This window comes from Podarcis cretensis (assembly GCF_951804945.1).
Source record: "Podarcis cretensis genome assembly, chromosome: 6".
In the NCBI taxonomy this organism is placed as follows: domain Eukaryota; kingdom Metazoa; phylum Chordata; class Lepidosauria; order Squamata; family Lacertidae; genus Podarcis; species Podarcis cretensis.
This window is the reverse complement of record NC_137175.1, coordinates 73,229,833-73,253,931: the sequence shown is the minus strand read 5'-3', so window position 1 is coordinate 73,253,931 and position 24,099 is coordinate 73,229,833. Positions and strand designations below refer to the sequence as shown.

Sequence of the window (24,099 nt, the reverse complement as noted above, 5' to 3'; positions counted from 1 at the left end):
GAATGAGGATTGGGAACCGGGTCCTAAAGCCCGCCGGAGGCAGGGGGAGGAGTTAAGCGACTCAGCGTCAGAAGAGTCCAGAAAGGGGGATGCCCCAGCGGGCAGGAGGACCCAGAGGAGGAGAAAGCAGCGGAAAAGGTGGAGCAGGGCTAGGATCTTAAACTGGTGTCAGAGGGGAGGAGATTCAGACGGGACTTCGCCGGTCTAGGGTTTAAGACGTAGAGCTGCACGATCCGGCTTTGAAATGGAAACTGAACCTCAATAAAGACTTTTGTACATAACGACAGCCTCGCGTTGGTCCTCTGTGAGCTGGGACCTAGGGGCAGCTCTGACAATACAGGTTAAATTATAATTTAAAATTAAGCCTCATTTTAATAGTAGCCCATAGATCAAAACCATAAGGGGAGGGAAACATAAGGGTCAGACTGAGTCCAAACCAAAGGCCAGGCGGAACAGCTCTGTCTTGCAGGCCCTGCGAAGAGATGTCAAGTCCTGCAGGGCCCTAGTCTCTTGTGACAGAGTGTTCCACCAAGTCGGGGTCAGTACTGCAAAGGCCCTGGCCCTAGTTGAGACCAATCTAACCATCTTGCGACTTGCGACCTCCAAGGTGTTGTCATTTGTAGACCTTAAGGTCCTCCGCGGGGCATACCAGGAGAGGCGGTCCCATAGGTACGTGGGTCCTAGGCTGCATAGGGCTTTAAAGGTCAAAACCTTTAAAGGTAAAAACAAGAAGGAAGGGTGCCATCTTGCCCTTCACAGCAGGCAGCAAAAGTCTCTTGGGCCCACTCAGAGGAACCCACTGTCTCCCTGGGTGTCACTGCATCTATCTGGGCTCACCTTGGATGGAAAACAAGGAAGCTTATCCAACTCTGTTGCTCTGCTAGCACAGCAGACTGCTGCGAAATAACTTTCCCATCTCTTCCTCTCTCCTGCAGCCGTCCGTGCACCCTCAAAATCAACTCAAGACAGGGAAGTTTTTGAGGGTATGCAGGGAGAGGAGAGGAAGGAGAAGTCCCACTGTGTAAACAGAACACAGCACACGCAGCATTGGATACGACCCAAGGTTGCTGTGTTCCTGTATGTGTCTGATTGGTTGACTCCAGTGGGGCTTAGAAGATTGCTTAGTTGAGTGTCTCTACTGAATCCCACTCCAAAAGGGGGAAAGAGTAATTTCATGGGGCATTCTAGAGATAATTTGCTGGTGACTGCAAGGCCAGATTAAGTACGCAAGGCCACCCACGGAGAGATTTCCTTTAAAGATGACAATATAATTCCCCTTTCTCTTGCAAAGTTTGAGATGAATTCCAAGAAAAATAAGGAGTGTAGGAACAAGGAGCTATTGAAACAGTATATTATGCTTCTGTGAAGAGTTTTTATGTTGAAATGTCTTCTTTTGATATTTTATTGAGCTTTACTTCTTGTGTCTCTTTTTCTCAAGAGCAGAATGCTTGCATTAAGTCACAGATCCTGGGCGTAAAAAGAGCTATGGCAGCATTATTCGGCAAATGATGTCCATGAATAAACATTTGACAAAGACTTCTGCCAAGGCTAAAACCACTGGAAGACAGAAGTGCGCGTGTTATCTCGAGAGTCTCAGATCTTCAAAGAACATCTGGCTGTAAGAGCCACAACTGTTTCAACCCATCCTGAGCCTGTAGGAGAGGATGAAGTGTACATTCAGCTCATGAGGTAAACACAAAACATACCCTTGTAGATTATATTGTTGTATGGACACAGCAATTAGTTCACTGCATCCAACAAAGGAAGAGCTAAAATTAGACCATTTGCCACAGTGATACCAAACCCTAGTGAACTCAGTGGGGCTTAAACAAATTAGTTATGTTCCTGGCCACAGTAAATTATTCTCCTAAGCCTTTGTCTGAGAACAATGAGACCTTTCTCCCATATTCAATGTTAAAAATATCCTTCTTTATTTGCTTTCAGAGTTCATGCTTAGGAGCATGCATTCAGTCTACAGCAGTCGAGTGAGGAACGAAGGCACACATAACCCCTTTCTCCATAAGTGTGGGTGGGCTTCTCTTCAGATCTTTGCCCATTCAGCTTGGAGGTCAGAGGGGGGCTTCTATATGCATTTAGCGGATTGTACATGGAAGCCTCTCTATGACTGGGAATCCTTCTAAGAGTGGGCTCTTGATCTTAGGGATGGGCGATATTGTCCATTTCAGTTTCTCTCCTTTCCAATCTTGAGTTCATCTCTTCACATTCCCATATCAGCTGGCTTAAAAGAAAAAGTTCTTCATGGAAATTGTTCAGCAGTTGCATTTTTGCGTGCAACTTTTGCAGTGCAATGTTCACGCCGAAAACCCTGAAGGAAACGCTCCGGTTTTTGAACATTTTCCGAAATCCAAACATCCAACGTGGCTTCTGCTTGAGTGTAGGAATCTTCTGCAACCAAGCGAAAGTCACACCTTGGTTGTCGAATATTTCAGAAGCCAAATGGGCTTCCAGAACGGATTATGTTCGACAACCAAGGTTTGACTGTACAGTGGTACCTCGGGTTACATACGCTTCAGGTTACATACACTTCAGGTTACAGACTCCGCTAACCCAGAAATAATACCTTAGGTTAAGAACTTTGCTTCAGGATGAGAACAGAAATCGTGCTCCAGAGGTGTGGTGGCAGCATGAGGCTCCATTAGCTAAAGTGGTGCTTCAGGTTAAGAACACTTTCAGGTTAAGAACGGGCCTCCGGAACAAATTAAGTTCTTAACCCGAGGTACCACTGTATGTTATTTCCACTAATATATGCACTTTATGCATGTTTTCCCCTAATGTGCACTTTTTGACACATTACTTGGCTCAGGAGCTGCATGGTGAAATTGGGAGAAATGCACATTTCAAAGGATGACTGGGTTTCTGCTCATGCGTTATTTCTGTAAGTACAAAGCTTACCGAAGCCACGCCCACTCACAGCAACCGGATTGGCCCAGGATTCAAATGTTCAGAAGGTGGGAAAGTCCGCCAATCAGAGCGGCCGGACAGGGAATTCCCAGCCGATGGCTGCCTAGCCCCAGCATTGCTCTGGGGGGATCCACTTCTCTATATTTTGTGAGGCGTTTCTCCAACCAAAAAGTGCATACAAAAATGAAGTACACAACACCATATATGGTTGGGTCAGCATCACTGGGGGGGGGGGGAATTGCCACATGCAGGAAAGAATAATGATTACAGACTAAGTACCTCACTTGAAACTTTATAAATTACTTAATATATTAACACGAATGGAAACCATAAGATTGTAGCTGTTGTATAAGGGATTATTATCTTGAAGGGAATGTAACTGAAATTATTAAGATTTTGGAAAGCAGAAAATAATAATAATAAAGAGGGAGCCATCAAATCTAGCTGTGAGGAGGCAACTTTAGCTAAATTGTTTAATTTGGTATATTAATAATTGGTTTTTAAGAATTGCATTAATTGGATAAAATCGGCATTGTTACAATGAGACTGTTATTGGAACGATATTGGAAAGTCAATAAAACTATTTATATTTTAAAAGGGTATACAAAAATGTTTCCTTTAGAATAATGTATGCATACATGAGTGAAAATAACATAAGAATGCATGATATATGGGGAAATTGGTGGCAAAAATATGTAAATTAGGCAAAAGTGCATACAAAAATGTGTGAGTTAGGAGAAATGTCACTAAAATGCTGATGAATTTTCATTAGACCTTTTTTTAAAACTCACACACATAAACTGATACTGACATGTGGTGAGCTAAAGACTGGTAATCAGAACTGAAGCAAAACTAAAATTGAGATTTGTCCATTCCAAACTGAAGGGTAAAGAAGTACCGATAAGTAAACAAGCCACCAAATGGCTTGTTTCTCCTTGGTATTTAATTCTCTGTCGTCTATTGTGGCACAGCTTTTATAATACTGAAGTATCAGAACCCCAATAGGAACGCAACATTACAAAGCCTTTGAGACTAGTTAAAATTCTGTTACAACTTTTGATAAAGTCAGGATATCCATGCTTAGAGAGCACACTTAACATATCATGCAAATACCTGGACTTGCATATTGATATAAGCCTTAAAAGCAATGATAATTGCTCTGCTTTGCAGTGACAAATTGTAGTACAATTAGGGCCCAATCCACCTGAATGAAACACTTTTAGGTTCCATCTATTTCAGCAAGAGGGATGTAAACACACACTTAACTTCAACACTTAAATCAACGAGAAGTGCCGAACTTTGGCTGCATGGTGCCCTCATTGGCTAGCCAAACTTCAACCTAAATTGCTTTCTAACCTCCAAGTACCTTGTCTTTGCTACTTATCATCAGCCAGATCATACTTGGGCTACAAACTTTGACATTCTGAAATAATTTTATTACTTTTACAATTTGGTAAGCATTAAAGTTCCAGCACAGCATGCCTGTTTCTACTTAGGAATATTTTTATCTCTCCTTTAACCAGAACTTTTCAACCTTTCTGTGATCTCTTTATAATTCCCTTTGGAATACATAATTGTGCTCGATCAATTTGTTAAAGGCTTTTGAAGTGTTAAAAAAGCTGCATTAAAATTATTTTCTTTCAGGTTTTATGTTAATGAATATAAGGTGCTATTCAAAGCAAAGTCAGTGTGTCAAGGGAACTTTAACTAAAGTTATTCATACATAAACTAAAAAAGGAAACATCTTTAGTGAAGGAAAATACATTTAATGAGTAAGTGCAGCACACAATTCCTCCTTTCAAAAATGTCAGTTCATATTGAACCTCCATTCTAGATATCTTACAATTACTTTGTCAACAGAAGGTAGAGTCGTGATGGATGATGCATTGGTTCTTGAAACCAAACTTTCTGGGAGTTACTTAGGCTGAAACTAAGTGCTTTTACATTCCAGTCTTATTGATGATAGTGGTTTTATATTTATCACCCTGTCATTTCAGTTGACTGTATCAGCCTCTTCGGTGCAGCAATATGGACACTAATGGAGGTGTGTCCTTAGTTTTCTAAAGGGTCACAGATTCATTCCACTAACACGTTCACAGCACAGTTATAAGCACAGGGGAAAACACGCTTTCCCCCCTCCCCCCATCTTAAACAGCAGTCTAAAGTTAATAAGGCATATTAGGAAGGAAAGACGCTCAAAAACCCTTTCTTACTACTCCTTTCAGGAATACAAAATGGAAATTGAATAGTGACATCAATGGCTACTTCCAAAATTGGCAGCAGCGTGCTTCTGAATTCCAATTGTTGGGCAGTGACAGCAATTGCTTGTGGGCTTCCTAATGTCATGTGGTTGCCCTCTGTGAGGAAGAGGATGCAAAACTTGACAGGCCTTTGTCTGATACAGAAGGGCTAATCTTATGTTTTCATGTTCTTATGCCTCTTCTTGCTCCAATGTATACCACTAAATGTACTAAATGTACCACTAAATGTACTACTAAATGAGCCAGTGTGGTGTAGTGGTTAAGAGCGGTAGATTCGTAATCTGGGGAACTGGGTTCACGTCTCCGCTCCTCCACATGCAGCTGCTGGGTGACCTTGGGCTAGTCACACTTTGAAGTCTCTCAGCCCCACTCACCTCACAGAGTGTTTGTTGTGGGGGAGGAAGGGAAAGGAGATTGTTAGCCACTTTGAGACTCCTTCGGGTAGTGATAAAGCGGGATATCAAATCCAAACTACTACTACTACTACTACTACTACTCTTCTTCTTCTTCTTCTTCTTCTTCTTCTTCTTCTTCTTCTGTTCAGCATACCCTTCCAACATTTCTCTGATGAAAATAGGGACATCCTACTCGGTACTACTACTACTACTACTAGTAATTTTATTATTTATACCTGGCCCATCTGACTGGGTTGCCCCAGCCACTCTGGGTGGCTTCCAACATATATAAAAACATAATAAAACATTAAACATTTTTTTTAAAAAAGTTCCCTATACAGGGCTGCCTTCAAATGTCTTCTAAAGGTTGCAAAGTTACTTATCTCCTTGGCTGGAGGGTCACATAACCCATACCCTCCAACATTTCTCCGATGAAAATAGGGACATCCTAAGGAAAAGCAGGACATTCTAGGATCAAATCAGAAACCGGGATGGCTTCTGTAAATCTGGGACTGCCCCTGGAAAATAGGGAAACTTGGAGGGTCTGTTTCAGGCCTTCAGATGGTCTCTGGGCTGGATCCAGGCCTAGTCATGTTTAAAGGAGGTCCACTTACTTCCCGTTGATTTTGGTAGGTCTTCTCTAAGCGACTAAGTCTGGATTGAACCCATAGATTAGCTCTAAGATGGAGGCTTGTGAATCTAACTCATTGTGTTCTGGAAAAGCCCATAGAACAGTCTAAGGAGAACAGTACACATGTTGAGGCTAGATCACATGTTTAAATGCTTCTGTATTTAAAAACTGAAGAACCAAAGATCCTTATAGGAAGTTAGTGTGTCAGGTTGGTGTAGAACCTTTCTCCCTGCATGCTTTCATAGGAACAGAGGAAAATACCTTATACCGAGTCAGACCTTTGGTCTCAGTATTGTCTCCATGGATTGGCAGTGCCTCTCCAGGCTCTTTGGAGAAGGGATCTTTCTCAGTCCTACCGCCATACAAAACAGACGCTCTGTCACTGAGCTACAGCCCTTCCCACAGACAGAGATTTGGATCACCCCGCACAGATATTTGATTCTCCCACTCACATTGTGAAATAGCACAAGGCCATACACGGAAGATGCAGGAGTTGAGTTTAAAAACAAAAAACCCCTGAAAATTGCTGTGGGAAGCTGGCAATTTCAGCAAAGAAATCGTGGTGGGGCAGGGGAAGGAACAAGCTGCTTAGTTATTTCTGCTCCTCTCCATACCTGCTCCTAAGTGTCCACCTCTAATTGTTTTTTCTCCCAATAGGGGGAAGGATACTTATCCCTATTTCCCACACCTCACCCCGTGAATCACTTCTCCCACATTTTGACTGGGAAAATAGCAAGAGAGGGTTGAGCATCCCTTCCCTTTGATGTGCTTCCTTTTCTGATCGTAGTCTTTGATGCTGCCTTTTAGCTTAGAAAGAAGACAGTTTGTGCATATCTTGTCCATTATTTTTACTTGATCCACAGGTTGTTGCAGGGACACACGATTGCTGGCAATCTTGTTTTAGCCAATTCCTAAGAGGGGACTTGTCTCTTAGCAGCAGACCACTCTGCAACTAGCTATTTTCAAATCCCCTTTGCAAAATAATGTGTTCAGCTGGTGTGAGGAACGGTTCCAGGTGGGTTGTAACCTGTAGGTCTTAACTGTATGTGTGTGTGTTTTCTAAAACTCGCGTTTGCCACAAAGTTTTTTTCTACACCAAGTTGAGTAATACATTCCTTCCCCATGCTACCTGACGAAGACTTCTGTGAAGGCTTCAAAGCCTGCCTGATGCTTTGCTCCTGGGATCTGGGCCAACAAATGCCATCGCTTTCCCCCTTTCCTGTCTCACCCTCTGGGGCCATTGTGGCAGTGACTGTCTCTGGCCTCCCTCTGGCAGCGCTCCCTGTCTCTGCAGCCAAATGCGCTCCTTTCATCTTTCAGTAATATAATGGCACTGTTTTGCAACCTGCCCTGTAAATAGGTGGAATTCTACCAGGACCTTGGCTAGCCCAGGATCAGATTGCAACACTTATTTATAAGAAATTCTGTCAAGAATCAATAATAGTCTTGGGTCTCAAGTTCCTTCTTTAATAATACTTTGATATGATTTGTCACAAGCTAGCCCAGAGTCTCCACCAGATTTTATTACTTAGCTTGCAGCACAGTGTCTCATCTTTGAGTCATGAGATCAGCCATGGGGAGACCTTTAAAAAGCTATATTCTTTACTCTTTGGTTATTACAGAAAGTCTATATTACTCAATAATATCTTTTATAAGGTGTGCTGTCACATCTTCACATAGATGTTTAACCTCGATGTAGATATAGTGAATGCCCGGGGGCCATCCGAGTGACACGGACATTGTCTTTCATGATTGGATGCCAGATGTATCAACAATAATAATAACAACAACAACAAAAGTTAGGCCTTATTTTCGCAGCTTGGTATTTCTGACTGGGATTTCATACCAACTGTCAACAGCAACTAAGATTTTATTTAGAGTGCAAGGGTGTAACATTTTTATTACTTGGAAATATGTCAGGCTTCTCTACAAGTAATTTAGACTCATTTCCACTGCAATACTGCTTCCTTAGGTTGCTAGTGTATATCTCAATAAACAGAATTCTCCTTCGCCACTAGCATACTTTGGCTCCCCATATATATAAGAGCTCACTCCAGATCTATAATTCAAGTAGTTACAGCGGATGCCAGGACAGGCTCCAGGTTTGGTTTTCAGCGTTGTAGGCTGGAGATTGTTGACTTAAGGTACAATAATTCAGTTTTCGACTTAAGCTTCATGTGCCTTCGGAAAATATATAGATACACATAATTAGGGTAGTCTCAGCCTCGTTCATTCAAGCGTTCCAAACCTTTTTCTTAAGCGAGAACTGAACTCTTTCTAAATGCTTTTAGTACAATTAAAAGAACCATGATTAATTTCTTACATCTTTGACATGGAGCAAATTACCGGAATACCACCTCAATTCCCCTCCCTTCTCTAATTTTGCCTTTACTCACCTTGTGCCCCCTCATAGGAACTGCTCACCTCTGTTCTCTCCCCTTCATCTCTCTGCCCTGACCATCAGAGATGATAGAAGAATCAGAGGAAAGCACAGTGTTTGTCCAAGGAGTTTTGTGCTATGCTCAATATTCAGGTGCTATCTGTATATGGGAAGGTTTTAGAATCCACACACAATCCCTGGAAACATGTAAGTTGGCATTATCCTAGAACACACTTATGCACATATTGTCTATTTCATCTTCACAGCTCAAAGGCTCTGTGATATTTTGAGGCAGGATAAGAGATACTCCACCTCTGGAAAAACTGGTTGTGCCCACCAACACCCCTTCTAAACATCACATCCCTGATTTATCTCCTTGCAACAGCCACAGGAGGCAACCCCACCCACCTAACTTATGGGAAAGATCATAGCAAGCAGACTCTGGTAAATAATGTCCTGTTTCCTGAGAGGAGAAAGGAAGAACCTGCCCACAGAGGCTTGTAGGGAAAGACTACCTATGGCCACCCTGATGCCTGCCAGATTTTTTGGTCTACAACTCCCATCAACCCCAGCATGATGTGGCCGAGCTACCTGATGGGAGTTGTAGTTCAAAACATCTGGGGAGTACCAGATTAGTGAAGGCTGTATTATGGAAAATCTCTAGAGGGGGAAAAAAGCAGATGAGAGAAGAAGATGCTACCTGCATAAAAAATAAGCCACGTACCACTTATCTCTGGATATAGTGGAAACTCCTTTGAAGGTCCCCAAGAGATTCCCAGTTGCAGACTTCCTGGTCCAAATTGCAACCCAGCAATAAAAAGGATTGCGAGTAACTGAATAAACTCAGAATCCACAGCTCTTTTTTTTATTGGTTCTTCATGTTTACATTATTACAAGGAAATAGGAAGAACCATAGGAGTTTCCTTTCACCAGGGCAGTTGCCACAGTGAAGATTCATTTTGAACTGTTGGCCCAAATATTTCACAGGTGTAGCTTCTCTGCTTCCCTTATGGAGGCAGAGCCAGCACTAATCAGCACCAGACATCTCTACAAATAAACTTTCTCCATTGTACTACATCTCCCATCTTCAATGACCAATGGTTCTGCTGGCTGGAGCTGATGGGAGTAGGAACTGGAGAACAAGGAGGGGCACAAATTCCTTTGTCATGCCTTAGCCCCTGATTCCTCAGATTATTCTGGGCTGGCCAAGGGATCTCCTTTCTTTTTTGGAACTAGTAATGAACTAGACTTCTCAGAGTCTGCACAGATGGTGGCTTCAGAGTCATATCTGGATCAGCTTCTAACAACTTTCAGAGGTGTAGTATAAATTGGAGAGAGCTGTGAGTTTAAGGAAAGGAGGGCCAGGAGACTTAATCTGGAAAGGAATTTGTCCTCTCAGCAGAGCAAGCTACTTTATTTTTCCTAGTATAATGACATCTTGGTTTTTCTGTTTCAACTTGAGATGTACGAAGCTGACAATATGTGGGCAAAGGTAAAACATATTAGAAAACAGGGTTCTCCGCAAAGTAGATTTCCATTCAGCCCATGTCAAGGATGAACATATAAAACAGAAATCTTAAATATCCATTTTGATTATCATGAAGGCTCTGTAGTCTGTATAGCTTTTGTGTGCATTTCTGGGATATGGGCCTTGGTACAAAAGTTCCATTTAAGAATATGATGTTATAGAAAAGATATGTGGTATCAAAGGTGGCAGAAGGTGAATACTGAAGGATTCTGTGAATCTGAAAGGATTCCTTTGTTTGGATTGTTCATAGGACTGGGTTTCTGGCAAGCGATGTTGCAGTCTGGTTTATCAGTGAAGTGAAACTGTAGGCTTTTATTGATGCATCAGCTGATTTGACAGTGCTGTTTAACTGGGGATGGGGGGGGGCAAGAAGGGAAAATCACAAGGACTCTACCATGTGTGTCCCTTCCACAGTAGAAGGATGGGTAAACATATTAAGGAAGTGCATTATTTTGAGATTTGGTACAGACATCTATAAAATTAAACAATCAATGGATGAATTAAATTCTCCTGGTTTTTGGTTTGAATCTTGCTAGATCAGATCCCTGAAATGTTTACAGATGACCATTTATCAAGTCTCTGTAAGACTGTAATATTATAACCATCCTCTTAAAAGTAACTAAGCACCTTCAGCTGCTAGATTGACAATGTTCAGCTACATCCATGATGGTGGTGATTAGTGCTATTTTTCTAGAAAAAGAGGTGCTGGAACTCACCACATACACCTCCCTTGTTCTCTTATAATGGCAATGGTGCCCACCTGGGAGGTGCCAGAACTGAGTTCTGGTGAGTTCTGGCTGAAAAAATCACCCTGGTGGTGACCATAGAGTATATCATTGTTGAGTGTTAGGTCTACATTGTGGTGGTTGGCTTTCTGACTGTGGTGCTGGAGTCATTGATTGGATGTGGAGCATTGTCACAACAGAGATGAGCATAAGAAGGTTCATTGCCCTCTTTTCCCGAATCAGATAATGAATACCATTTGATCAGTTTCCTATAAGCTTCAAATTTCTCTCTAGTTTAGTGGGTTTGTGTTTTTAGGAGTTTCTCAGTACTTGAGCAGGAGTTTCTCCATGTGAAAGTCAACAATGGTGAACAATCCTTCCTAAACAACAGAATGGCCCATCATTAGTGATCCTTGCAACAGGCAGCTACAAGCAAGTTTTGTGTTTCCTGTGTGACCTTCTCGATCTCAACAAGCAACAATGAGCCGAACAAGCCTGATGCCCAAATAAGCATGCACATTAAAACATGCGCCAAGATCCATTGCCATGAAACTCCCTCCCAAACTGAGATTAGAAAGGCACACTCCTTGCTGAACGTTCAGGCACATGACTCAGACTTTCTTGTCCCAGCAAGTATCTTAAGGTCGTGTTCAGTTTTATGATTTGCTTAGAAGTGCAAATTCTTAAGAGGTATATAATTGTCTTAAGTAAATTTAAAAAAAACACTTTAGATCCATTCCCGCAAAAAATTCAATAATCCATTGCACACAAATATTGCAAGGTAATATCAGCAAAACGCCAACTAACCATCATAATCACTCCCAACAATTACAGCAAAGCATTAAAGAATTATGAACAACAAAAACGGTCATGGCAAAGAGATAATGCATCAAAGGCCGCAGACTAAGATCAATGCAGGAGCAAGACCACTTGTCTTATACGCACAAATATAACTGGCAATTGCTAATGAAAGAAAAGATAAAATCCTCCCAGGGCAGAGACTTGCCTTTTTGTCATTACTTATTCTCTGATAAAATAAAACCCTCTGAAGAAAGCCAACCATGCTTTATCCAGGGATGACTTTGTTCTGCCCGCCTGCCCATTTGCTCTTCCGTAAGTGGAGAATCCAGCGTTGCATCGGCAGTCCCACATCCTAGGTAGACCGTAAGTGAACAGGCCTTTCCCAACCATCATTGGGTGAGCAATGTCAACAGCAAGACGCAGAAATGCATTGGAAGTCCACCATGCTATCTTTGTGGAGCAGTTCTGGAGGTTTTAGCAACTCCCTCCTGAAGAGCTACAAAGCCCACAAAACTTACCAGTGGCAGAGAAACCGATGACAACATTCATAGGAGGGGTAATAAGAATACAGTCGTACCTCGGAAGTCAAACTGAATCCGTTCCAGAAGTCTGTTTGACTTCCAAAATGTTTGAAAACCAAGGTGTGGCTTCCGATTGGCTGCAGGAAGTCAAAGAACCTGCATCAGATGTTCAGGTTCCAAAGAACATTCACAAACCGGAACACTCACTTCTGGGGTTGCGGCGTTCGGGAGCCAAAATGTTCGACTCGCAAGGCATTCGGAATTGAAGGTATGACTGTACCTCTGTATCTCTGAAACAATTAAGCATTTAATTAAGTGCATGCCTTCTTTTTGAGCAGTCTGCATAAGTAGGCTTTTTGATTACATGGACTTGTGGGGTGGGGAGAAATGAGAGAAGGAAAAAAACTGGTATGGGCAGATTTGGTTTTCTGTGTGGTAAGGAGGCTGGCGAATCTGGCAGCAGAGGCATGCAGAGTTTTGCTGCTGCTGCTGCAGCTGCCTGCAGCATAAACCTTAAGTGACAGTTTTGACATCTCGTGTGAACTGGCCCATACCTGTATCAGTGACAACTGTTGCGTGGCTCAATTTAGCATTTGATCAGGAGGCAGCGTAAAGCATCACCACAGGCTTTGATCTCATCAGTTTCAATCACGTCCATAAATCTGTGCTCCGGAAAAGCATCTAACTTTGCTCTAACTTTCCTGTGAAGCCCCATATTTCCCTCTAGTCCCATCAAAGTTCACTATATTAACCCAGGAGTTATAGGTTTCTGCAGAAATAAATTCTTCCAGCGGCAGCAAAATGTACTTGTCAGACTTTTCCACTGCTCTCTCGGAAACTCATTCTCTTGGAGAAGAGGCTCATTTTGAATGCTAACATCCCGAAGCAGCCTCAGCTATGGTACCCACATCCTCAACGTTAATATTCATAGAGATCTTCAATTATGGACAGTCCCTTCTAGGGGGCAGTGAAATCTTGTTGAGTGGGGAAATTGCTTGAAACTGGGGCATACAAGGGAGCAAAGTGGGCCCGGTTCAAGATTTCTTTTTATTTATTTATACTTCTCAAGTTTATACATTTCATTAGTTTTACAATCAATTTAACATTCCAAAGTTTGACTTCCTCCCCCTCTTTCTGCGGTTCCTTGAATTTATTTGTTAATATCTTCTGCATATCCAAATTCATTTAATTTGCTCATTTAATTATCTACTTTAAATATATACTCTTATGAAAATGCAGGTTATTATAATAATCCTGCCAATGTTTTTATCTGTTTGCAATTTATCTGTAAATATCCAATAAACCATTTCCACTCTTCTATAAAAAGTTTGTTATCCTTATTTCTTATTCTTCCGGTAAGTTTCACCATTTCTGCATATTCCATAAGTTTTTGTATCCAGTCTTCCTTTGAAGACTTCTGCTTCTTTCCACTTTTGGGCAAGTAGCATTCTTGCTGTTGTGTTGTTGTTGTTGTTTAGTCGTTTATTCGTGTCCGACTCTTCGTGACCCCATGGACCAGAGCACGCCAGGCACTCCTGTCTTCCACTGCCTCTCGCAGTTTGGTCAAACTCATGCTGGTAGCTTCGAGAACACCCTCCAACCATCTCGTCCTCTGTCATCCCCTTCTCCTTGTGCCCTCCATCTTTCCCAACATCAGGGTCTTTTCCAGGGAGCCTTCTCTTCTTATGAGGTGGCCAAAGTATTGGAGTCTCAGCTTCAGGATCTGTCCTTCCAGTGAGCACTCAGGGCTGATTTCCTTCAGAATGGAGAGGTTTGATCTTCTTGCAGTACATGAGACTCTCAATAGTCTCCTCCAGCACCATAATTCAAAACTTGCTGTTGTAGTAGCATACATAAATAAATTTCTATACAATTTAAGTAGTCCTGTCCCTATAATTCCCAAAAGGTCAAGATTTCCAGTGTGAAGGGTCAGAGCAAGGTGCACAAACAACAGACTTCCAAATGGATATCCAAACCCATTGGCCTTTTGCAGCAGACCCTGGCTTTTAGAATCAGGCAAATAAAAGACAAGGGGGAACCAGGCAATTTGAAAATGGTATGTCTCTTCCTATGAAATTCAATGTTGGGTGGAAGCACCACACCTGGAACCATTTTGCTTGGGAGAAGAAAGGGTATCTATTACACAGGCACAGAGGTCCTATTGTACAGAGGTCCTGTTCTAGAATTGGTCCATACTGCAAGAATTCTTGTTTATGAATATTCATAATGCAGGTGGCTCAGCAGAACAGAGATTCGGTTAAATCTGGGGAAACCCTTCTTCTGTTGGGCTGAAAGAATGTCAGCTCCAACCACCCATTCAGTGCCTTGTCATTTTACCTGGTTCTTTGTAGTCCCAACTTCTCAAAATCTTAGCATTGTGTATTTAATAAATGAAGAATTTCAGCTGTCAGACTTGCAAAAGAAAACAGTGACCCCTGCACACCTTTTAAGTCTCACTTCTAAGGTGAGATTCCTCTGCTGCTTTTCGCATGTCATTATGTGAGACAAGTAGTCACAGAATACTTTGAATATTCCCGTCACTCCCATAAGACTGGGGCTGTCTTTAAAGATGGCTTGGAAACATCCGCTGAATAGGATGGGCCACGTGTCATGCTTCACAAAGGCCAGTCCTATGTTCTGAAGGACTGTCAGAGGAGAGTCCTCTGTTTGAAAGTGTCCTCTGTTTGAGAATTTTCTAATCAAAGACAAGGAACTATAAAAAGTGAGAGCAGGAGCATGAAGTTGCCCAACAACTTCCAGCAACACCTGTTCTGCAAATTCAACAGCCACACAAATCACCAGGCATCTTCCCCACCATGGTGAGATGCCTTGTATTTTTATTCAAATTATAATTATAATAAAATTTTAAATTTGCATCTTTACATACCACATGCAAATGATATGCAAATTGGTGTCCTCTGTTTTGGTGGTGCAGATCCTCTTTTTTGGCAATGCATAACTGACCACTCTACACCTCATAGAGCCTGCAGATGCTACAATGCATGTGGAGGCCAGGTGATCAGAACATAGTAGACCAATACAGTGGTACCTCGGGTTAAGTACTTAATTCATTCCGGAGGTCTGTTCTTAACCTAAAACTGTTCTTAACCTGAAGCACCACTTTACCTAATGGGGCCTCCTGCTGCCGCCACACCACAGGAGCACAATTTCTGTTCTCATCCTGAAGCAAAGTTCTTAACCCAAGGTATTATTTCTGGGTTAGCAGAGTCTGTACCCTGAAGCGTATGTAACCTGAAGCATATGTAACCCGAGGTACCGCTATACTGTTAAAGGCTTTATGAGTGGATGATAATTTCAGGTTGGGAAGGGGGATTATTGTAGACTATAAGTGGGGAAGCCCAATGAGATCATGTGTCACTGGTCTTCAAAGCAGGGCACTGGCTGTCAGTGACCTACCAGCCCCAATTCAAAGTGTTATAGAATCATAGAATCATAGAATCATAGAGTTGGAAGAGACCACAAGGGCCATCAAGTCCAGCCCCCTGCCAAGCAGGAAACACCATCAGAGCACTCCTGACATATGGTTAGTACTAACATACAAGGCTGCTTCCCAAATGGGACCCACATGCTAAAAATTAATAGAGTGCCTTCCCCCTTATCAACCATCTCACAAACTATGATCAGCCAGTGAGAACTTGGTGGAGGTACAACCACTCAGACGGCAGCCTGTTTGGCATCAGCTCCTGACAGGGCCTTCACAGTGGTAGTCACTGCCATCCCTGGCATCCATCTCCTTCATTCTTGACTTTCAGGAGGAATTTAAAAACATTCCTGTTCACCCAGGCATTTGATGGCTGAAAAATACTGTTCCCAGCCACCCTGAAATCCTCAGCTGAGAGAATGTGACTCTTTTTAGATCATTTCTGATGATATGGCTAGTACAGTGGTACCTCGGGTTAAGAACTTAATTCATTCTGGAGGTCCGTTCTTAACCTGAAACTGTTCTTAACTTGAGGTACCACTTTAGCTAATGGGGCCTCCCGCTGCCACCATGCGATTTCTGTTCTCATCCTGAAGCAAAGTTCTTAACCCGAGGTACTATTTATGGGTTAGCGGAGTCTGTAACCTGAAGCGTCTGTAACCCGAGGTATCTCTGTAGTGTGTTTGCTGCCCTGGTAAACAGACCCAAAAGTTTATAAATGGGGAACACCAGGGTCGGCCCAATATATTTTGACACCTGAGGCAAACTACAAAATGGCAACTCCCACACCGGGTAAAAAGGGGTGAGTGAAGATCTACATAAGGGACAAGGGGGGTGGGATAAATATCTCCATAGGGATGAAGGGTGGGAGGAGACTAGCAATGCCTCCTATTTGCCAAGAAGCTGCTGCAGAGGCAGCATTTGTGGGGGACTGCCGAGGAGGTAGGAGGTCCAGTCTCTAAGGAGCACCCAACAGCTGTTGCAGCAGCAGTGAGACGTACATTCCTTGGAGGCTGGACCTGCTGCCCGTGTGGATACTGCTGTCTGAGGCAATCACCTCACTTTGCCTCATGGGTGGGCCGGTCCTGATGGGGAATGCATATGGCAACTTACTTGGGGTCAGAATAGCTGGTGACATGGACACCAGGATGCAAGATGCAGAGCTTGGGGCATTTCTCAATCTGACCAGGAGTCCCTTTGCTGAGTTCCTTCCCTTGGCTATTGAATTAATTAGAACATTGATATAAAGGCCATTTCAAAGAGGATTAGGTTTTTATTCCTCACCAAGATATGTGCCTTGGTGCACTTTGAACATTGCTGTTTTGTTTGTGTGTATTTGTGTCTTGCCATTTTTAATACTTTTTAAAGCTTATTGTGAAAGGCCAGATGGGCTTCTCCACTAACCTGCATCCTGTTACATTCAAGTGTATATTAATCTACTTCGTATTTCAAAAGCAATGCATCGAAATCCAGCTGGATTGTAGTTTCAATAGAAAACGTCTTTTATCATTTTTATTATCTTTTGGTTGAGTGGCTCATTATGTAGATCGATCGAGTCGTTCCCCTACGAACCAAATGCACTCAACAGTTAATGAAAATATTAGTCTCTAAGAAGAATTTTTTTACAAAAACAAATGCTACTTTTTCATATTTGCTGAGAAAGTCAATAAATGCCCGTGGCCATCTTTTGTTTTACTTTCACTGTTTCAAAGTTTGCATGCCCCTTATTAGGGCAAGTCCTCCCTACATGGGTCATGACATAATGAAACTATCAATCCATCAGCAGCAGTTTTAAACAGTACAAATGCTACATATCTTAAATCCAGCAGCTATAATGGATATTGCACTTCTTTGTAGAAGATGGTGGCAGCTTACTAAAGGAAGCTTATCCAAGATGGTAGCAGCTTTCTGATGCTTTGTGGGCTTTTGGATCTCTTGTTTTAGGAGGAAAGCCAGGAGAGAGGTTGAATGATAAAAAAAGACCCTATATGCATAATGTACTAGTGAACTATTGTGATAGGTAAGATGAGCAGTGTTTGCACTGCAAAGGCCCCTTGGAGAGTGCAACCCCCTGCAGAGTATCTCATACTCTCCAACATCCCACTGATCCAAACTGAGACACTCTCATTTTTTGGCCCCAAGCCAATTGACCCCAAACCTAGAGTCTTTCAGTCCAGCATGACTTGCACCACAGTGCTGGACCAAAAAAATAAATAAAAAATTGGGGACATTCTAGGATCCAATCAAGGACGTGAGTGGCACTGTGGGTTAAACCACAGAGCCTAGGGCTTGCCAATCAGAAGGTTGGCAGTTCGAATCCACGCGATGGGATGAGCTCCCGTTGCTCGGTCCCAGCTCCTGCCAACCTAGCAGTTTGAAAGCACATCAAAGTGCAAGTAGATAAACAGGTACCGCTCCAGCGGGAAGGTAAACGGTGTTTCCGTGAGCTGCTCTGGTTCGCCAGAAGTGGTTTAGTCATGCTGGCCACATGACCCGGAAGCTGTACGCTGGCTCCCTTGGCCAATAAAGCGAGATGAGCGCCGCAACCCCAGAGTTGGTCACGACTGGACCAGAAGCCAGGATATCCCATTCAAATTGGGACGGTGTCTCAAATCAACATGGTGTCTTTCCCAACCTTGCCAAAAATGACAAAGATTGAACCTAGGAATTGAGATTGAGCTACAGAGATTGAGTTACAGCCCTTCCCCAGTTAAAAGATGGGGCATGTCTGTGATGATGGTATTATGCCCATGGCTAGAGCTAACCATGATTGGATGTAAAAGCATCAAAATTAGCTGTCCTTATTGCCAGCAACAGAACATTACATCAACATGTGAAAATATCCGAAATAATCAATTTCTCTCCTAGGGGCAAGAGCAAATCCCCCAAATTCCCAGCAAGTGTAGAAAGTGATAGCCGTGTATATAAATTGTCTAGAGTCAATTAAGCCTCTTGATGCATTTTGTTAAAAAGAGAGAGTGAAGCAAATATGCACATCTCCTTACAGCGCCTTTGTTTATACCAGTTTAAATTCAAACAGTTTTAACAGAAAGTTTATTAAATATGTTACAGGCATTGAGTAATTTCTGCAAATCTCTTCAATCACTAATGTTTATGTGATGGATTCAGCTGCTATAATTATTGTATAGGCTATGGACCAAGCCCATTGCAAAGTTAAGCCCTTCCATAAGACCACAGAACATTCCAGGAATTACATCAGAGGAAAGTATATGCTTTTAACAGTAAGCCGCTGTTTGGACTTGACATCAGCAGAACGAGCAACGCTACAAAAAAACCCAAAAAAACTCCAAGCTGCAATCCTAAATTTACTTAACCAGAGAGTTTCATTGGAATCATGTGAACTTACATGGGCTTTATAGGTTCAACATGCATAGTCTTGGTCTACGTCAACACAGTGTTTGGTCTTGATCGGGTTCAGAACTGGGAGCCTCATAATATCTGTCGATGGGCACAGCTGGTAGTGAGCTATCTGAAATCACACAGTGAAGAAAAAATGAGACAGCCTTATTCTTCAAGCCCCTAGCATGGTAGAGCCAAGCTCCTGACCTGAAGGACCCTCCTGCTGACCTGGCTTGGGTTTAAATATGTCTTTGTCTAAGCCTTGTTCCTGACACATGTTTAATAATATGTTTCCGCTACTTTCCAGTATTCCAGCCATGGTTTGTGGTCTTGGGGGTTGCAGAGGACCTTTCCACAGGACCTTTCAGAAGCAGGCAGCACCTGCAAGCCCCTTTTGGCTGAGCCAGGTCTTTACTTGTCTCATCTTTGATTTCATATATGATGTCAAGTGTAAGTTAGGTATGCCTGGCTGAGCTTCATGGGCGAAACAGGGAGGTCTGCTGGGTATGATGATGCACCACAGGCCAGAGATTCTCCTCCTCTGAGTGATTATTATTTTATGCAGACCATGTAGAGGTTTTGGGTGATTAAGCAGCACATCGCTCCTGTTAAACAAATCTAAAATCTATTTTTCATTTAGCAGAGTTTGCACTTAAATCACTTCTGAGGGGGCTGAGGGATGTGTGTGAGAGAGTGCCCTCTTCACTTTACCGGGAACTCTTGCTGGTCTGCACCCTTCCCAACCCACCATTCCTTGAGACTTCATGTCACCCATGGCTGGATTTTTCTATAATTCAGTTGTGGCCAACGCAATGTCCTCCAGATGTTGTCAGGGTGAGCCCCAGCCAGCTTGGTCAGTGCTCCAGGATGATGGAAGTTGTAGTATAAGAATACATGGAGGGCATCACACTGATCACTCTTGTTGTGAGCACAAGAACCTGGAAAGCTACCTTACACCAAGTCACACCCAGTGGTCCATCTAGTTTAGTACTGATTACCCTGGCTGCCAACAATTCTCCAGGGTTTCAGATGGAGGGGACTCCTTCCTGGAGATGAATTTGGGGCAGAACCTTCACCACTGAACATCATTCAACAAATGAATGGAAGCACGTTCTCAAATATCCTTCCACCTCCTTAAAAGTGAGTGCCACCAAAAAGCCCACATCCTATCCATGAGAAATTCACAGAAATCCATCCCCCTTTTGCTGAGTTTTGAATGCAGTTTCTTTTATCATTACCTGATGGAGAATGGTTGGGGAAAGCCCGGTGATAATTTTTTGGCACTTCACTAGATGGACCGAAGTTCTGACTAAGTATAAGGCAGGTTCCTATGAATAATAGATAGGGACCACATCTTCTCAAAGCTACTTTTCAGAAGTATCCTGTCAACCCACATTCCAAGCTTCTGGTATGCTGCTTTCAGGTACACTGATTGTCTGGATTCTCTGGACTAATGCTTTCTTGCATTATTCATCTTTTTCAATAATAAATTTCGGCACCAATCCTTCCAAGGCAATCATGTAGCTGGCTCCCTGCACAGACCACAAGTTTAGGGACGTCCCATAACTGCCCTCAAAAGTTTTGCAGAATAATTCTCACAGTTCACCACCTGGAGCAGGCATGGTACTCTCTTGCACCTTCACACCATTCTTTGCATATTAATTCCCTGGGAAGAGGGGTTGATTGGTAAAACACTCTGAGCATTGTAGGTCTGTGAGGGGATTAGGGGCACTTAAACAACTTTCAGGGCCCTACAGTTCCCAGGATTCTCTTGGGGAAACCATGACTGTTTAGAGTGGTATGATACTGCTTTAAATGTGTAGTGGAGTTGAGGCCTTACTCTTCGGTCTTAACCATGGGCTGGCCCCATGGCTTCCTGTTCTCAATTCCTGGTGCACTTCAAACCACCTACAGCCTAATGCTGACCCCATAAGCTTCATGGCTGAGCAGGGACTTGAAACTGAGTCTTCCCGGTGCTAGTCCAATGCTCTAACCACTATACCACACCGGCTATTATTACCCTTTCATTTTGTTTATCATTGGAATTTTGCATAGCTTTGAGTCTTCCTGTTTCATCCTGAAAGTGATCTCATTTGGTGAGCCTTTGGAAAGAGCTCCTCTCTCGGTTACTTTCCCTCAAGCCAGTGATCTTGAAATGCATCTACAGGGCCACAAAACCCTTGCAAGCCCAGTGATTCATGTAATGTGCATTTTTTCCTCCTTAGTGCAGATGTCCCCTTCTGGAACACTTTAATTAACACTTTAATTAAAGCTAAATTATAATGAAAACGCTACAAAATTATGCTTTCTATCAACATTAATGCAAAATGAGTTCCTCCTGGATGATATTTTTTACAATGAAGACAAAAAGAGATAGTACTAATGAGGCCATCAATTCAGATTTACCATAATTTCAAGACCATGTCACTTACTTATCTGCTCACTAGCACAAAGCCTTCACTTTTACTGTACATTTTTGCCGCAGTTATAATGTCTGCAGGGCAAATGACAAGGGGTGGAGGGAGAATCACCTTTCATATACCATATTCTTGATTCTGGGTTCAGATATCTGAGAGTTACATTGCTGCGATGAAACGCAAAGACAGCCACAAACCGTCACAGATCCTGGGTGGCAAAAACTTAATAAGAATTATATGTTGTTATAATTCATATCATTTTATGCTGATTTTATCCCTATTTTTGTGCTGGTGAAGCTTTTTCATGGATGGGGTTTGTTTTTTTTAGTTGATTTATTTGTATTGATATTGATTTTAATTTGTGACTACTCAAGAGTACATACTTAATTGGGTGGTATATAAATGCCAAAAATAAATAAGAAGAAGCCCATAACAATTCACAATGTGAAACATAATTTACTTTGGTACTGAAGAAAATACTCCATACTCCATGAACTGGGAGCCCTTAAATAAATAATAAATAAACATCTGCTAATGCTACTATTAAATAGCTTTGCAGTAATCCATCTTTAAGGTTCCCCTTGTATGGATCACGGTGGCTGGGCTATTCACATCCAGGAACAGTTGCAGCTAAGATCACCCTGAAAATGTGTACCTGCTTCTTTAGAGGGACTGCAAGCCTATCCAGAACAGGCTACTTACCTACATAATTTACAGAACCAGTGCCTCCATCTTGTTAGGATTCAGCTTATTGTAAGGTTACCAGATTTTTTCAAAGAATTCGGGAAAACTTTTTTTTTTTAAAAGAGAAAAAATAGTTATTTTTTAAAAAGTTATTTTTAAAAAAGAAAGAAGTAATATCTTCTCTTTTGTGGTCTCCTCTGTCGTGTGGCCTTCCTCTGGGCCCTGGCCTGCTCCCTTAGAGCACTAGCCTCCATGGAGTAGGCTCAAGTTGGGCCTGGGCTCGGCCATGTGTCCTTGCCCTCCCGGTGCTCTCCTACCTCTCCTCCTCAGCAGCGGCGCAGCAAGGTCGGGGCTCCCCTCTTTTTTCTCCTTCCTCTTTCTCTCTCTTTCTTCTCCTTCTCCTCTCCTCCTTCTCCCTGCATCGGCTCTGGGGTTTTCCTGGCCCCGGAGCGCCACTGGGCAGTTGGCCGGGTGGCTGGGCGCTCTTGCTCCCAGCTCTATTTGGGTCGTGGGGGGGTCAGCAGTTTCCCCCGTTGACGCGCCAGGCGTCCCAGTTCCCCCTTGGCAGTGGCGGCAGTAGCGGCAGTCTCAGCAACCTGGAGCCAGACTGTTAGCGCAGTTGGCTCTGGCTGGCTTCAGGAGCTGCCCACTGCTGTGGTGCCCGCCATTTTGCCTTGCCGGAAGTCCCCATATGATGTGTCTTGTGCCGTTGAACCAATCACGCAACATTCATTCCCTACTAATAAATCTACAACACTTAAAATATAAATCCGGGGACATTAAATGAAATCCGGGGACAGATTTGTAAATCCGGGGACTTTACCCGGGAAACGAGGACGTCCGGTAACCATAGGTTATTGGCCTTCATCCAGCACACCACTACATCCAGTCACCGGTCTAGAATCTGCACAGCCTTTCGTAATGCAGAGGAAATAGGGTGCATATGGAGTCCCTAATATAGCATCAAGACTCAGAACCTGTCTTAACCACTGGGTCATGGAAGGCTCTGTTACAGGAGTTTCTTATATGTCTGATATATTTCTGCTATAATTATCATGCTGTCTACCATAAGAGTCAGCAGCTAGGGGCCTCCCAATAAAATATTTGAGGGGGCCATCCCCCAAAGTTGATGGGCATTGCCATTCAAATGGTGTGCATGTGCCACATCTTGTGGTTGATTATGAGGGTTGGGGGTTACCTGAGCCCCCCTAATATTTTATTCAAGTGGGCACCCCTGCTTTCTGCTTTGCTTCTAGCAGGGCACAGGGTCAGCATGGCAACGTGATACTAGCATAGCACTGGCAGAATGGGCTCATGGAATTCTGAGGTCGTAGGATGGAACCAGCCCATCGCTGTACCCAAGAAATAGGTTGTGATTAGTGATGGTTCCAGGTTTTGTACAGAAGGCATTCATAAAGGCAAATTTAAGGGTTTAAAACATTTCCATCTTATTATGAGCCAAGCTCAAACCCCATTGACGTTCAAGTCCCATGTGTAATGAGTTTACCAGAGTGTCATCATTCCCCAAAGAACAGCTGCTCAACTGGCAAGGTTTTGCCCAGTATCTTCTCTGTGTGATGGGCTCATGGGAAAAAGCTGTCCCATGAGCCCTTGCTGAAGAGCGGAGGAGAAAGCCTATATACGGCTGCTTCCTCTGAAGCTCACAGCCATTTTTCTTTGAGAGCTTTCCCACACTCCTTTCCCACAAAGCATAGCCAAACAAAATAAAATGGCATACTTGTATTGTTTTCAGATGCTCTACCATCTATTGGAGTTCTCTGTTTTACTTTTCTATAAATTTCTTTGGGACTTCCTTTGGCTGTGCAAAGCAGGGAATAAATTTAATTAATTTACAAAGAACCTTGCGGATATACCCCAAGAAGTTGCTGAAGAGTCACCATTATCCCCCCTTGCAAATTCATGCATCTTTTTTTAGAATTCAGAAATCTTTTTTTAGCAACACCTGGCAACCAGGCATATGACTTGTCAGCCTGTGACTACCATGGTGTCATGCCAGGATAGTTCAGTTTTG

The 24,099-nt window shown here is 42.8% G+C and overlaps 1 long non-coding RNA gene across 1 annotated transcript; it reads left to right on the top strand.

Moving 5' to 3' along the window:
• Positions 1-816: 816 nt before the first annotated feature.
• LOC307219003 lies at positions 817-9,015 on the top strand. The gene is made up of 3 exons (XR_013840245.1): positions 817-1,124; positions 1,444-1,689; positions 8,856-9,015. It is a non-coding gene; the product is annotated as an uncharacterized lncRNA (long non-coding RNA).
• The last annotated feature ends 15,084 nt before the right edge of the window (positions 9,016-24,099 follow it).